The sequence below is a fragment of the Erinaceus europaeus genome, chromosome 1 (assembly GCF_950295315.1).
Source record: "Erinaceus europaeus chromosome 1, mEriEur2.1, whole genome shotgun sequence".
Taxonomy (NCBI): Eukaryota; Metazoa; Chordata; class Mammalia; order Eulipotyphla; family Erinaceidae; genus Erinaceus; species Erinaceus europaeus.
The window spans coordinates 120,338,391-120,354,985 of record NC_080162.1 but is presented as its reverse complement, the minus strand read 5'-3'; the positions used below and the strand labels follow the sequence as shown (position 1 = coordinate 120,354,985).

Sequence of the window (16,595 nt, the reverse complement as noted above, 5' to 3'; positions counted from 1 at the left end):
CAAGATCTTTAAAAGCTAGAAGGAGGGAAGGGCCAGAGAGGGAGGAAGAGGAGAAGCAGGAGAAGGAGGAAAGAAGGTAAATAATTTTGCACCATCGTGTGTGTGTGTGTGTCCCTCTCCTTATTCCCTCTCAATTTCTATCTCTACACAATAAAAAATAAATTAATTAAATGCATTATAAGAAGAAAATATGTGATCTATTTTATAAGTATATGTAGCCCTTGCTCAAATTACTACTCAGATATCTTAAGTGATTAACATAGCCCTGACCCCTGCTCTTTTCTCAAACTACAGAACTAATAATTGATGGACAATTGCCAGCTTACTTCTAAGTACATAGACAATGAAAAAAATCTTTCCCTCCCACTTTCCCATTGTATTCTGTATGTGCTGGGGGTGGGGAGACTGCCAGATCCATGCACTAGGAGAGAGAAAAGAAGTGGGTGGCCATTACTCCTGCAACCCAGACCCCCATCTTTCCACCAAGATCAGTAAGGACAGCCATCACCTTTGCCATTTTAGCCCAGACTGGGTCCTTAGTATTATCCTAAGAGACCACTCAGCTCTGAGGGCTATTTCAAGTCTGAGCAGAGCATGCCTTGCTAATGAATTGCCATGCACCACCTATCAAAAGCCCCTGAACTGTGTGTCTTTGCATGGGCCATGAAGCCTCTCTAAGCCTCAGCTTCCTCCATAGTAAAGCAAGCTGGGCAGAACAGAACTAGATTCAGGTTTGCAATCTGTGGCCCTTAACTGTCCAGAAATATTAGCTTTCATCTTGCCTGACCAAAGCTGTCTAGTTGGCTGCAGGTATTCCCATGCAAGCAACTCTATGCCTGCAGCCCCAGAGTCCAGAGCTGTCTATGTGGCAGCCATGCACCTCGAGTTGTTTTGGAGGGGTTCAAGCTCACACTTTGGCTCCATTAACCTTGGATCCAGAGAGAAACCTGTCACTGTTTAGAGGCCCCTCCCAGGACATGCATCTCTTACAGGATCTTTGAAAGCTGGAAGGAGGGAAGGGGCAGAGGGAGGAAAAGGAGAGGCAAGAGAAGGGAGGAAGGAAGGTAGTTTTGCACCATCATTTTAATTTGATCCTCCCTGCCACTCTCGCCCTGGCAGAGGAGAAGTAAAACGTAATAGACCACCTTCAAGACAGTTTACTCTAAAGGCTCAGGGTAAGACTTTTCTCTTCCCAAAGTACAAACTTTAAACTTGAGGTGCAACTAGTCCTTACTGACTGTGACATGAGTGCCCCATGCAGTTCTCTTGTTTTCACCTGAGAAACTTTCACACATCCTCAAGCCTCACTCCTACCCCCAAAATCTTGATGGAATTGCTGTGTGGTATGGTTTGGACAATCAAGTTATTTAAGTAGATGGGCTTTTCAACTTGAAAAGATCTTCCTGGTAAAAAAAAAAAAAAGAAAAGAAAAAACAGCTTTAAAAAAAATTAAGATGAGTTCCTGCCATTTGCAACAACTTGAATGGACCTAAAGGATCTTGTACTTAGTGAAATAAGTAAAGACAGTAAGAAAAAGGTAAACATCATATGATTTCACTCATATGCAGTTGTGCAAAAAAAAAAAAAAAAAAAAAAAGAAAGCAAATGAGCTAAATAAAACAAAAATGAACTTATCCAAGGCCAAATCAGTGGTTGCCAGAATAGAAGTGGGTAAGGAATGAAGAGGAAAATATAAACTATATGGTGAAGGAGCATATTGGACCTCCAGTGGCTATATATGTAGTATATACAGATGTTGATGTATAATAGTGCACATTTGAAAATTACAGAATGCATTATTACTTCAGTTTTAAGAAATGTTTTAAGGCAGGGAGTGGTGGCACACTTGGTTGAGTGTACATGTTACAAAGCGCAGGGACCCAGATTCGAGCCCCCAGTCCCCACCTGCTGGGGGAAAGCTTCATGAGTAGTGAAGAAGGGTTGCATGTGTCTCTCTATTACAGGGAGGGCCCTTTCTATTTCTCCCCACCCTCTTGATTTCTGGCTGTCTCTATCCAATAAATAAATAAAGATAATTTTTTAAAAATTTTAAAAATATATTTTTAGGCACAAGGACCCAAGTTCAAGCACCTAGTCCTCATCTGTAGGGGGAAAGCTTCACAAGCAGTGAAGTGGTGCTGCTGGTATCCCTCTTCTCTCTCTCCCTTCCTCCTTAATTTTTCTCTGCCTCTATCCAATAAATAAATAGACAAATATTTTTTAAAACATTTTAAGAAGATCTTCCTAGAGAACTAGTGAATTGAGGGCTGAGGGAGACACAAACAGGAAACTGAGGGAGCAGGCAGGAAGTGATTGTAGGAGCCCCTAGATAGTATAATGATTCAGATACAGAGCACAGCAGTGGGTAGGTAGTGAGCACGCTGTGCTAGTGTGTGGATTTGTATGTTGACATATCTCTCTAAAAACCTACCATTTTAACATGTAGAGCAGAGCTGGACATCCTAACTAGAGATGTTATGGAAAGCAAAGACAGCAGATCTTGTTAGGAATCAAAGCCCAGCAGGGCTGGGGTTCCAACTCACTACTCATTCCCGAGAGGACAGCTCAACTTTGCCAAGACCAGCTGAAGGGGAAGCTTGACTAAGAGGTAGCTTGGAGTGAGAGCTGAAAACCCAGCTTGGCCCACCCACTGTGTTAGTGTCCTATAGGTTGCTCTAACAAATCCCTAAGAACACAGTGACAAAAAGTAGCACAGACATACAAGTTCCAGAGGTCAGAATCACAGGGCTAAATACTAAATAAAGTCTGAGTGTTATCAGAGCCAGTTTCTTCTGAAGGCTTTGGGGAATCCATTCCTTTCCATTTTTCTACTTCCAATGGCCACCTGTATTCCTTGGCTTGTGGTTCCTTCTTCCATTTTCAGAACACATCATGCCAGTCTTTGCTTCCATAATTGTGTGGCCTTCTCCTCCTCCGTAAGCAAATTCTCTTCTTTCACTATAAAAATAAATACACTTATAATCATCTCAGAGTCCAGCTAGATAATATATTTACATTAGTCTTATCATTAAAGTTCTAATTTCCATATAACAACACGTTTACAGGAGCCATGGTTTCTGAACTGAATGTCTTTGAGGGTACACCTTACTATACTGCGTGCAAAAAAAAAGAAAAGAAAATACAGAAGTTGGGCTGGGGAAATAGCATAGCAGTTTACACAACCCATTTTCTTTTCTTTTTTTTTTTTTTTTTTTTACCTCCAGGGTTATCACTGGAGTTCAATGCCTGCACTATGACTCCACTGCTCCTGTGGTCATTTTTTCAGTTTTTTCTTTGATAGGATAGAGAGAAACTGAGAGAAGAGGGAAAGATAGAGAGGGAGAGGAAGATAGACACCTGCAGACCTGATTCATCACTTGAAAAACAACTCCCCCTGTATATAGGTGCTGGGGGGCTCAAACTAGGATCCTTAGCTGGTTCTTGCACTTCATGCTATGTGTGCTTAACCCAGTGCACCACTTCCCAATCCCCCACACAAATGATTTTCATGTTTGATACACCAGAGGTCGCAGATCCTATACCTGGCACCATAATAAGCCAGAGCTGAGCAGTGCTCTGGTTAAAAGAATGTGCTTATAAAATGTGTAAGTGGATTCCCAACTGTGGTTTAAATCTATGTGGTTTTATCTAGAAGTTAACTAGCTTGCGTGAACGGTCTTGTGGAGGACATTCTGTCAGAGAGCAAGAGTAAACCTAAACCTTCAGCCTTTACCCAAGACTTTGGCTACAAGGGAAGTCTCTGTAAGGTAGAAATGTAAGGAAAAGGCTATAATCTTAGAGATGCAAAGGATGGGCTGGAGTGCTGGCAGGAAGAGTTGAGGGTAGAATATCCCCTCGGGAAAGAGAGAGAGAGACTGGGAGTATGGATAGACCTGTCAATGCCCATGTTCAGTGGGGAAGCAATTAGAGAAGCCAGACCTTCCACCTTCTGCATCCCATAATGATCCTGGGTCCATACTCCCAGAAGGTTAAAGAATAGGGAAGCTGTCAGGGGAGGGAATGGAATATGAAGTTCTGATAGTAGGAATTATACCCCTCTTATGCTATGGTCTTGCCAGTGTTTCCATTTTATAAATAAATTAATTAAAAATGAGAAAGAAAAAAAAAAGAGTGAGTCAGGCAAGCAGAATCTATGTGACTGCTGAAAGCCCTGTTTCCCCCTCACCTGTGGCTAGAAAGAAATCTCTCTTCCCTCCTGACTCCAGGGAGGAGTATACCCAAATCACCACAAGGGCAGAAATAAAAAGGTTACACTGGGGATTGTCAATATGATAAATGCCTGCATGTCACACTCTCTGAATGTTTTGATAGCAGAATTTGATGGATTGTAAATCCGAGCAGACCCATTCTTAAACATTTGATAGCACCTTATTTTTTTATGCATGTGATGTATAAAACCAGGATTGATTTCTTTTTCTTTGTGTCTTTGCAAGATTTTATTCCACTTCCAGAAATACATCATCTTCATCCCAGCCCTGGTTTTCTGTGGTTATGGGGTCAGGGTGTATGTGCCTATACCTGATGATAGCCACTTTTATTCTTTCTACCCAGAAAAACGATGCTTTGCCCTGGAGAAGATAATGACAGCGGGACTTACCTATAAAAATAGTGAAGCCACTTTGCTTTGTAATACATCCTTTTATTTTCTTCAAGGTTTAGTTTTGTTTGTTTGACAGCAAGTACAAGTGGGGAAGTGGTCCCCAGGTGGGGCTAATGCCCCATGTTCGGCTTGGCCAGGTGAAGAGACCCATGCTTATGGTGGTGGTCAAGGGCAACCAGTCAGACAACACCAGTTGGAACACACTGATTTCGAGGCTTTGTGTTCATTTTGCCCTTGGTCCCTTCTCAGTCAGCTTCCCAATGTCCTTCCCCCAGAGCTTGAGGCCAATAGCTCATTCGATTTTGCCGATAGCCTGGTTATTGAGAATGGCCCACCCACTCTGATAGTCTGCAATGACCTGTGGCTTTTCATTGATATTTGTCACCAAGTCCTTCTGTGTCAGCCTCATGCTCTGTTGGCCCTTCTGGTCACCTTGCCCACCTCCAGGATCATCCAGTCATGGCACAGTTTCTCAGTCTCCCAGTCCAGCATGGCTGTGTTCTTAGTGATCAAATGCTGTTTGTTCTGACTGGTGGCCTATTTCTTTTTTTTTTTCTCTCTCTCTCTTCTCTCTCTCTCTTCTCTTTCTCTCTCTCCCTCCCTCTCTCTCTCTCTCTCTCTCTCTCTCTCTTGTTTTTAATCTTTATTTATAAAAAGGAAACACTGACAAAACCATAGGATAAAAGGGGTACAACTCCACACCATTCCCACCACCAGAACTCCATATCACATCCCATCTCCTGATAGCTTTCCTATTCTTTATCCCTCTGGGAGTATGGGCCCAAGGTCATTATGAGGTGCAAAAGATGGAAGGTCTGGCTTCTATAATTGCTTCCCTGCTGAACATGGGCATTGGCAGGTCTATCCATACTCCCAGCCTGTCGCTCTCTCTCCCTAGTGGGGCAGAGCTCTGGGGAATCAGAGCTCTAGGACACATTGTTGGAGTTGTCTGTCCAGGGAAGTCCAGTTGGCATCATGGTAGCATCGGAACCTGGTGGCTGAAAAGAGAATTAACATATAAAGCCAAGTAAATTGTTGACTAATCATGAACCTAAAGGCTAGAATAGTGCAGATGAAGATTTGGGGGTCTCCATGTTATACATAGTAGGGCTATTTTAGTTATATTGCAAAGCAGTGGCATATTTCTTACAAGTCTCCACTTCTTCTCCTTGCCTCTGAGCTGCTAAGATGGCCTGTTTGGACTTGGCCCGAGCAGCTGTGGGGCCCTTCTTGTGTAGCACCATCACTGTGTCCCTGTCGCTTTCAGCCATGGCAGGGCAGTCATTCCTGTGGCTCCACAGCAGCTGCTCGAGCCAAAATATAGCTTAACCAACTTGCTTTAAAAAAAAAAAAAATGTCTGTTACTCAGATAAAAAAGAAAAAATGGAGATGAGCCAGGTAGTGTTGCTCCTAGTTGAGCTGTGGGCCAGGTGGTGGCACACCTGGTTGAGTGCACATGTTACAATGCATAAGGATCCGTGTTCAAGCCCCTAGTCCCCATCTGCAGGAGGAAATCTTCATGAGTGGTGAAGCAGGGCTGCAGGTGTCTCTCTATCTCTCTCCCTCTCTGTTTCCCTCTTCCCCTCAATTTATGGTTATTTCTATCCAATAAATAAACAAAGATAATAAAAAATTTTAAAAGGGGGTGGGGAAGTGGAGAAGTTACAATGCAATGTATGTGTAATTTGAAACCCAGGTAAACACACAAAAAGACAGTATCCTGGCAATCTTGGCACAGACCTAGAGTCATGAGCTCCCTCAAGCCTATCACCAGATCAAGTTAGCCTCTCCTTTGCCACACTCTTTCTGCTTTTTAACCCACTGCGCTACCGCCTGACTCCCTCTTCCTGCTTTTTAATATGTCATGGTTGAGCTGCTACTGCTTCATCTTAAACATCATGACTTTTCATTGAGCATTTGCTGGTTCATGTTCATCTGTTCTTGGATTGTCCTAAGCATGGAAATATGATTTGAAAATTGCTTGCCAGTGAGCATAGACTAGCACAAATAATCCACAAGTCTCCTCTGCTTTCCTTGATATTCATTGTTATACAAATGTTACTCTTTTCTGTTGTGTAGATCTCAATTTAGACACCCTTTCCTCAAATGGGACATTTACAGATTATTTCTTTGAAAGTAGTTCTTTAGTCCCCATTACATCATTTTCCTAAAATTCTCTGCAGAGCACTCTAAATTCTTTGTTTTATATTTATTTTCTCTTTCTCCCTAATAGATCATAGACACCTTTCAAGCAATCACCTTATGTGTTATTTCCTGAAACTCTAAACCTATGGACATAGCAGACACTTAAGGATAGATGGCTGGGTGGATGGACAAGCATATGTATAAGGTATACTCTCTTGTCCAAATTCCATATTTTTATATCTAAAAAATGGGTCTTCTAGGGAATAGCAAAATAACTCTCCTGGAAAAAAATGACTGCTTTGTCATACATGCAATTCATGTTTGAAATAGTCACCCCCTTCCCCTAACCTGGGAGAAGATTCACTGCTATGGTGTCTTTCCCTCTCTCTATCTAAAAAAGGTAGCCCGGAAAGGTGAAGTTCCAACAACAACAACAAAAAGAGAGAAAGTAGAAAATAAAAGAATGAGAAGGGGGCTGGGCAGTGGCACACCTGGTTAAGCACTCACACTACAGTGCGCAAGGACCCAGGTGCAGGGAAAAGTTTCACATTTGGTGAACTAGGGCTACAGGCGACTCTCTGTCTCTCTCCATCTCTATCTCCTCCTACCTTCAATTTCTTCCTGTCTCTACCCAGCAATAAATTAAAATAAGTAAATAAAAAATAAAAGAGAGACAGAGAGGAAGGAGGTTTTCTGTTGTGTTTCCTTTATAAAATACCTGGAATGTTTGAGGATAAGAGCAGGGCATGGAGATGGAAGTCAGTGGTGAGAAACACCTCTCAGAGCTAACTCCAGAGCACTAAGGGAGGTTGTAAACACAAGGATGATACAGTCAGATCCATGTTTAGAAACATGATGTTTGCCATGGCATCAGCTCTGAGGCATGTAGCAGCAAGAAGTCTGTTTCTAAAAATAAAAAGGATTGAAGTTTGTGAATGACTTGTTTTTCTTGCCCAACAAGGACTCAAAGTTATTCCTATAAGATTGGCACTTCTGTTTGCATTCTGAGATTCTTTAAGAGAAGGAATGTTACAGAATCATATAACCAGCGTTCTCCCAAATACATATATATATGCAGGTCACCTGGAGAGAATGTTGCAATGGCTGTGTCATCTAGCTTTTCTATTGTGAGGAGAAAACAGCTGAGAATTGCTGTTTTTGAAATAAAGGGGAGCAGTGAAGAGGTTGGCTGAAACTCTGTCGGCCAGGATGTTTTCAGGTGACATAAAATGGCATCAAACTAGCTTAAGAAAAATGACATAAGGAAGGAATCCATACTGGGTTGGACTTCAGGCACAGAGCATTCAGTAGTGGGTTATCAAAACTCACTCTGCATCTCTCAACTCAGCAGCCAGGCATCAGATAGTCAACTAGAACATCAGAGAATACATCCAGGCCCTTCATCAACTACACCAGAAATGGTGGACATTTTTTTGTCTTTGTGGATCCAGCAAAAGCCCCAGAGTAGAACCTCACTGGATCTTACTGCTCCACTTGGGTTCTGCTCCAATTCTTTTTTTTTTTTAATGGGAGAGATACAGAGAGAGAGACTGAGAGACTGAGACCAGAGCTCTGGGTTTATGTTGGTGCTGAGGATTAAACTTTAGAGCCTTACCTGTAAGCGTCCTTTTGCATAAGCATTATGCTGTCTTCCTAGCCCATGAGCCTCTGAGTGGTCAGGATAAAGTCACGTCATTTTTGCTAAAAGAAGTAGTGGGCCAACAATGAATAGGGGTTGTCTAGAATTACCTGACTGTTGTAACCTCCCAGGAGAGAAGGGGAAGGCTGTGAACAGACCTGCCACAGACAGGGGAAGCCCAGGGGCCAGGCTAAAATAGAAGGAGTTATTGCAGCTGTCAAAAGAACCCATGAGGAGCACTCAGAGCAGAGGAATGAAGAATTCGGAGGCATTACAGAAGCAAAGATGAGAGGTCCTCTGCATGATAAACTATAGTGTGGGGAAGAGTGGAGAATCCTCACCTGAATAACTGAGTAGATAGTGGTACTTTATTTGAGATGAGGAGCTTTATTGAATAATCAGGTTTGTGAGGCTGGTGATGTGTGCATAAACCTGATGGCAATAATCATAGATGCACAGAATATTTACTTAGAAAAGCATCTAAACTCATCCAGTTCAGCCTCTACCAAATTTCACCTTCAGTTGTACTTCAAGGTAGGAATATCTGTATAGAATCTGTCATCCAACTAAGTGAGAATGGATCATCCATTTATTTTTATTCACATATTATTGTCCTTAGTTTTCATGAATCAGCTTGATGTTTTAATGGAGTATTTTTGTCACTGCCAGAGCTTCATTGATCTGGGTTAACTTTTTTTTTTTTTTTTTACCAGATCCCTGCTCAGCTACGGCTTATGGTGGTATAGGGGATTGAACCTAGGACATTGGAATCTCAGACATGAGATTCTCTTTGCATAACCATTATACTGTTTACCCCTGCCCCTGGGTCAACTTTTACAGGTAGAAAGCAAAAGACAAAAAAGGCAGGGAGAGAGGGAAAGACACCACAGTACAGTGCAGTAGAGGACTGGCTCAAATGCAGGTTGCATACATGGCAAAACAGGCACCTTCTCAGGTAAGAAATCTGGCCAGTCTTAAGCTTCATATTTTTTTTTAATGTACTTTTAGAGGAGAGTACCCACTCCATCCTCTGTCCAGTTACAGGTCAAGCCTCCCACCCTCACTTCCCACCACAACAGAATGTGTGTGCAGTTGGTGCTAGAAAGAGCAATTGGTGCTGAAAAAGCTGTCTTGGGGTGGTGGGGGTTGGGGGGTTAAGTGACATAATACAAAGTGCAAGGACCTGAGCAAGAATCCAGTTTGAGCTCCTGCTCCCCACCTACAGGGGGAAAGCTTCACAGGAGGTGAAGCAGATGTCTCTCTGTCTCTTCCCCCTCCTCTCTCAATTTCTCTCTATCCTACCCAATAAAAAATGGATAACATGGCTTCCATGAGCAGTGGATTTGCAGTACTGGCACCAAACTCCAGTGATAACCCTGGAGACAATAAAAAAATTAAATTAAAAAAAAGAATGTCTTGGTAGATTCCTGTCTACAAGGATGAGCGAGGCCTTCAGGATGAGTGAGATGAGCAAGGTGGATGGGGGGGACAGCAGGATGAGAGAGAGGCAAGACCAGCACAAGCAGAATAATGGGAAAGGAAGCAAAGGTGGAACTGCAGGAGAACAACTGGGAACTCCACCCAGAGAAGGCAAAAGGAGGCAATTTGAGGGAGATTGTCAGATGAAATCAGTGCCATGTGTATCACCAAACAGGGAGAATAGAGCCTATGAGATTAGAGAGAGCAGGTACACAGAGGTGAGGGACAGGCAGTACAGTAATGAAAGGGGTGAACAGCAGGTATATCAGACTTCCTTTTGAGACATTAGATAGTTACACAGTTTTTACAACAGGTACCCTGTGTGGTGAGCTCAGCGCCTGTTATGTTTAGGGCCCAGAGCCAAACACTGCATTCAGATTAGCTCACTGGATACCCTTTGACATGGATCCCATTCTCCTCCTTATATAACAAATAGAAAGGCCGAGGCTTCATAATATTGATGTCACAGGTCAAATCTCACACAGTGTTGAATGAAAGAACTGGACCTGAATGTCAGGTTGCTCTCACTTAGGCACTAGAGCCCTTCATCTCTGCCATGAAAAGCAAGAGTTTGCGTGATAACGTATAGGTGACAGAGGAATCAAGAAGTCTAGGGGAAAGTGGTGCTGCTTTTCATGTTTGCTTTGTTTATTTTTACAAGGAAATGGCAGCCTGTGGTGTGTGCCACCAAGTCAGACAGAAGGTGAGCCAGGGGAGGAGTTCAATGAATCTGTGCATCCTGGGCTGGAGTCTGTAGGAGGGAACTAAAATCAGGGAGAAAAGTGATAAGTATGGAGAGGGGAAGAAAGGTGACCTTGATCTCAGAGAACATAAGGCCAAACTTTCTGCTAAAAGAAGGAGACACAGTTGAGGGAATTAAAAATATGTCATAGAGTTGTCATAGAAAATTCTATGGGCATGAATAAAAGATGAGTTAGGGAACCTCAGAAGAGCATGACTCAGGTGAGATATGTGAGTACAGTAAGTTTGGGGGGTTGGCAGCTGTGAGGTGAAATGGCAGGGAAGGGGGAAGGGCAGAAGGATGAGTCTGAATGTAACTTTTCAACACACCTCATCAGTCTCCTAACATAAACCACATTGTAGGGAATCAGAACTTGCCAGGTTTCAAGTTTCTCATTCAGTTCAGTCACACAAGGGACAACTCACCCATTTAATAGTTACAAGAACTGAAGCTGGCAGTGGTGAATTAGTTTGGTATCTCCAGGGTCCGTGTGATTTGGGGATCTCTGGGGTGGCATCCTGGCTATAGATAAAGTTGGATTCCTCTGTTAGTAAGTAACAGTGGCAGGATTCAGCCTACACCCACTTCCACCAAACAGTTGGACATTAATAGTAAGAATGACAGAGAGGTCAGCAATACAACCCACCTGGAAAGGCACCTATGTTACTGTACACATGACACAAGGTCAAGCTCCTGCCTTCACAGCACTGGGAGAAACTTCTGTGCTGTGGTGTTTTTCCTTCTCTGTCTTTCTCTCTTTGAAAAGGAAGCCCAGGTGATAGCACACACACACACACACACACACACACACACACACACACACACCAGATGAAGAAGCTGATCAGCTAAAGGTGAAGTCTTTTTTTTTCTTTTTTTAATATTTATTTATTTATTCCCTTTTGTTGCCCTTGTTATTTTATTATTGTAGTTCTTATTGTTGTTACTGATATTGTTGTTGGATAGGACAGAGAGAAATGGAGAGAGGAGGGGAAGACTGATAGGGGGAGAGAAAGACACCTGCAGACCTGCTTCACTGCCTCTGAAGCAACTCCCTTGCAGGTGAGGAGCCGGGGGGCTCGAAACAGGATCCTTCCGCCAGTCCTTACGCTTTTGCGCCATGTGCTGAGCTACCGTTTGACTCCCAAAGGTGAAGTCTTAAGTCTTCACCTGTTGAAAGCTTAAAGTTTCCAAGCTTTGTACTTCAGTGTTTCTGAGTAAGTGAGTAGATTCTGGGCTCATTTGGATCTAAGATAGAACTGCCTTCTCAGCCATAGCTGGCATTGTTTGCCCCAAATACTAACTTCCTGTCTCAACTCACCACTTATGCCCACTGTCAGTAGGGCATCCAGCCTCATCTCATAGCCCTGTGTCCCTGACTGCATGGTAACACTAATGTCATAGGCCACATAAAGCAGCCACGGTGAAGTCAACAAAATAGGTTGCTTGTATAGTGCACTGCTTTGCCACATGCATGACCCATACTGAAGCGCGACCCCCACAGTACTGGAATCAGTTTTGGTGCTATGGTCTCCCTCTGCCTCTCTGTGACTCTCTAAAATAGATAAATCCATAAGTAAGTACTCTTAAAAATAATAACCACAGCCACAAAGTTCACTTTATCCTCTGACAACTCTTGCAACATTTTTGGCTAGAGACCAGACCAGCTTTCTTATGCCTAACAAGGAATTTTCTCAGAGTAGTAAGTGGAAAAGACATTACAATTTGATTAAAACCTTACTCCAAGGACCTATGTTCAGAATACCAATCCTCACTTACAGGGGGCAGGGGAGAAGCTTTGTTAGTGGTGAAGCAGTGTTGCAAGTATCTCTCCCTCCCTCCCTTTCTCCCCTTCTCCTCTTAATTTCTGACTATCCAATCAAATAAATAAATATTTTTTAAAAGAACATTCCTTTAAAAAGTACAGTTCTTAAGGTCAAGTGGTAGCACAGCTGGTTAAGCACACATGGTGCGAAGTGCAAGGACCAGCCTAAGGATCCCAGTTCCAGCCCCTTACTCCCCACCTGCAAGGGGGTAACTTCACAAGTGGTAAAACAGGTCTGCAGGTGTCTATCTTTCTCTCCCCCTGTCTCCCCTCCTCTCTCAATTTCTGTCTTATGAAACAACAACAGCAATGACAATAATAATAATGACAAAAGTAACACAGGCAACAAAATGGGAAGAATATCCAGTGCATCGTAACATATGCACTCAACCAGGTGCACCACCACCAGCCCCCTATAAATTTATCCTCTCAGCTTAGGTTTCCCCATCTATAAAGTGAAGACTATCACCATATGTTGGCATTGTGGGACTAATAAGCTATACATGAGTGGGGGGTGTGGGGGCTGCTGGTGGTGCCCCTGGTCCCCACCTACAGGGGCAAAGCTTTGCAAGTGGTAAAGCAAGGCTACAGGTGTCTCTCTTTCTCTCTCCCTCTCTATCTCTCCCTACCCTCTTGGTTTCTGGCTATCTCTATCCAATAAATAAAGATAATAAAAATTTATTTAAAGAAACTTAAAAAAAAAAAAAGTACATGGCATCTTACTGCTTCATCACCCTGCCTCCAATTACCTAGATCAGCAAAACTGGTCTATTTGAGCAAATGGACAATCAAAATTAAATACAGACACAGCTTTATTTATTTATTTATTTGATTTATTTATAAAATAGAAAATATTGATAAAACCATAGGAAGATGAGGGAGATAGCATAATGGTCATGCAAAGAGACTTTCATGCCTAAGGCTCCTAAGTCCCAGCTTCAATTTCCCCATACCACCATAAGACAGAGTATTCTGGGGTTTCTCTATCTTTCTGTGTCTCCCTTATTAAAATAAAAAAATTAAAGCAGATGGGAATATTTCTTGTCTTAATGGTAGATGTGACCTTGGCCCAGTCACCCCTGAATTAGTAGAGGCCAGGTCAGGTCTTCATGCCACCAAACATGGCTGCTCCTCTGTCATGTGGCTGCTTGTCCCTAGATGGGCATGGGTTTAATGAGTCTGAATGAAGGCTCAGGAGTGCATATTTTTGCAGAGCACCCCAAATGGTGTCTGATGATTTGAAAGCCGCATTGTAAACACACCCTCAGAATTCATATCTGATTCAAGGTAGAATGGGGAAAAATCAGAAAACTTTGGAGTTAACTTTTAGTCACCAGTGATCTTGGAAAAAAACAATTCCTATTTAATGAATGGGGGGGTGGATATGATGGTAGAAACAGATGAGAGAACTGGGTAACTGAGCTTAGAGCAAAACCCAGGACCCCTGAACCCTATTCCCTATCTTCCCCACACCAGCCACCACTGCCACAACATACTGACTCATCAGAATTCCTTTGAGGGGTGAGCAAGGAGAAGTGGTGTGATAAGAATGTGACTTTAAACATAAAAGAATAGTTGATATCTCTCTCTCTCTCTCTCTCTCTCTCTCTCTCCCCCTTGATGAACTAAGGCAAAATCTGTTAAGAGCTCTGTCAAAAGACCTGGCAAAGCTAAAAGCATCCTTTTGGCTTTGATGTTTTGACAAGATGCTTCCTTTGAAAACTCCACGAGACATCCTGTTATTTTCTCCAACAGCCACAGTGAAAGGCTCTGAAATGAGAAGTGGCGTCCTCTCCAAAGCCTAAAGGTATAATTCCTTGGGAGATAGGCACATTTGTACATCCAGTCTAGGCTTCTTGACTTGGCCTTCACTGAATGCCTTCAGCCAGATTCCCCAGACACAGGGGGCCTCTGCAGAATGATTTCACCTCCCCCAAACCTTCCCTAAGGAAGTCAAGAGCTCAGACATTTCTCCTATCTGACAGAATGTCAGTCCCTTTGAGAAAAATTTCCAGAGACTGGTCTAAAGTTTTGACCTATTTTCTTTTTCCCCTGAGGACCACAGGCCACTTGCAGGGGAAGGTCAGGAAACGCTACCACCCTGTCTCTGGAGATGAGAGTGGGAGGAGGGAGAATAAGGAGATAGCAGTGGGCAAGTGCTTACCTGAGGTTTATAGTGCTACGTTGGGAGAGGTTTATAGTGCTACGTTGGTCCATGCATGGTCCACTTTTGCAGCAACTTCCTCATCTGGAACTTGGTAGAAATGCAGACTTGCTGATTTAGCAAGATTCCCAAGCAATGTGCCCCCATGTGGGATATCCTGTGTGTATCTCAACTCTGTCATTCTTGGCTATGTGACCTTGACCAAGCTCCTGAACCTCTCTAGTCCTCATAGGATTTATTTATTTATTTATTTATTTATTGAGATTTAATAGTAATTTACAAACTTGTAAGATTACAGGGGTATAGTTCCATACTGTACCCACCACCAAAGTTCTGCCCTGTCCCACCCCCCTTCCCTACCATAGTTCTTTCTTTGAGTTTGTGTGTGTGTGTGTGTATGTGTGTGTGTATGTGTGTGTATGCGTGTGTGTATGTGTGTGTATGTGTGTATGTGTGTGTATGTGTGTATGTGTGTGTGTGTGTGTGTGTGTGTGTGTCTTTGCAAGTTCATGTGAATCAATTATCTATATTCCACATAATTAAAATGCTTGACTCTTGGACTATTCTAAATTTTCTATCAGTGTTACCTGTCACTAAGAAGGAAATCCAAAGTGAATGAGAGAGAGTTCCAGATGGAAAGTGAAGATTCTTCAACATTTACTTAAAAGGACAAAGTTGGAGACTAGAGAGAACTCTTTAAAGGTGTCTTTCTTGGGCTAGCAAGATAGCTCACCTGGATAGTGTGTCTGTGTTTCTAGGCATTTGGTCCAGGTTCAAGCCTGGCCTCTACCAATTGTGGAAACTAGTGCTGGCCAATATTTGTAGGGAGCCTATGGTGGGTTAGGTACTATGCTAGACTCTGCAAAAACCAGAGTGAAAAGTTTCTGCTGCTGTGGAGTTGACATTTAGAACTATAGTGCGCAGTAAAGCTTGTCTTGAAGATAAAAATTCAAATAGGCAGATAGATAGATAGATTGATTGATATAGAATCAGCCCATATTAGTGACTTTGAGAGAACTACTGCAGTTTCCAATAGAGGGAATGGGGACACAGAACTCTGGTGGTAGAAATCATATGGAACTATATCCCTGTTATCTTACAGTTTTGTAAATCAATATTAAATCACTAATAAGAAATCATTAAATGGTGTATTGCACCAAAGTAAAAGACTCTGGGGTGGGTGGGGGGGGGGAGTACAGATCCAAAAAGGATGACAGAGGACCTAGTGGGGATTGTATTGTTATGTGGAAAACTGAGAAATGTTATGCATGTACAAACTATTGTATTTACTGTTGAATGTAAAACATTAATTCCCCAAGAAAGAAATTTTAAAAAGAAGAACAGAAGGGGGGACATAAAGTAAAACTTGAATTGGTTTGATGCATTGTACTAAAAGGATTCTGGGGAAGGAGGACAGGGAGAAGGTGGAGGAGGAGATGCTTTCAGGTCCTGGTATATAATTATGGACTTAATTTTGGAGTGAGAGTGTTTTGTAGACATCTACCATGGTGAGATGAATGTGCCCACAACTTTACTGTAAGCCTTTAACTTCCCAATAAAAAAATAATAAATTAAATTTAAAACAATAATGATAATAATAGGTGAAGGACAGAGAGAGATAAACAGAGAAGGGGAAACACTATAATATAGCTCCATTGCTTGTGAAGCTTCCTCTGTGCAGGTGCTCCCACATGGGGACCAGGGGCTTAAACCCAGATCCTTGCAAATCATCATTTGTGTGCCCTGCCCTACCCAGTGAGCTGTCTACTGGCTCCTGTCCCTCCTTTAATCACAAAAATACATAAGGATGATGCTATCTATTGAAAAGCACTCTGAAGAAAGCAAAGTGAGAGGAGGAAATAGAAAATGACTGGGGGAGCCATTATTTTAAGTTATGATGGTAGTTAGGAAAGACTAGAATGTGGTGGTGAGACTGTTAGAGGCCCAGTAGTGGGGCAATACACCTGTTCCAGCTTCCAGGGT

The 16,595-nt window shown here is 42.6% G+C and overlaps 1 protein-coding gene and 1 pseudogene across 3 annotated transcripts in view; one reads left to right on the top strand and one right to left on the bottom strand.

The window, feature by feature from the left end:
• The window catches only part of ZHX2 (zinc fingers and homeoboxes 2), a 194,481-nt gene that overhangs the window by 161,150 nt on the left and 16,736 nt on the right, over positions 1–16,595 (top strand). The window lies entirely within an intron of this gene.
• Positions 4,640–6,319, bottom strand: LOC103111519 (endothelial differentiation-related factor 1-like; annotated as a pseudogene).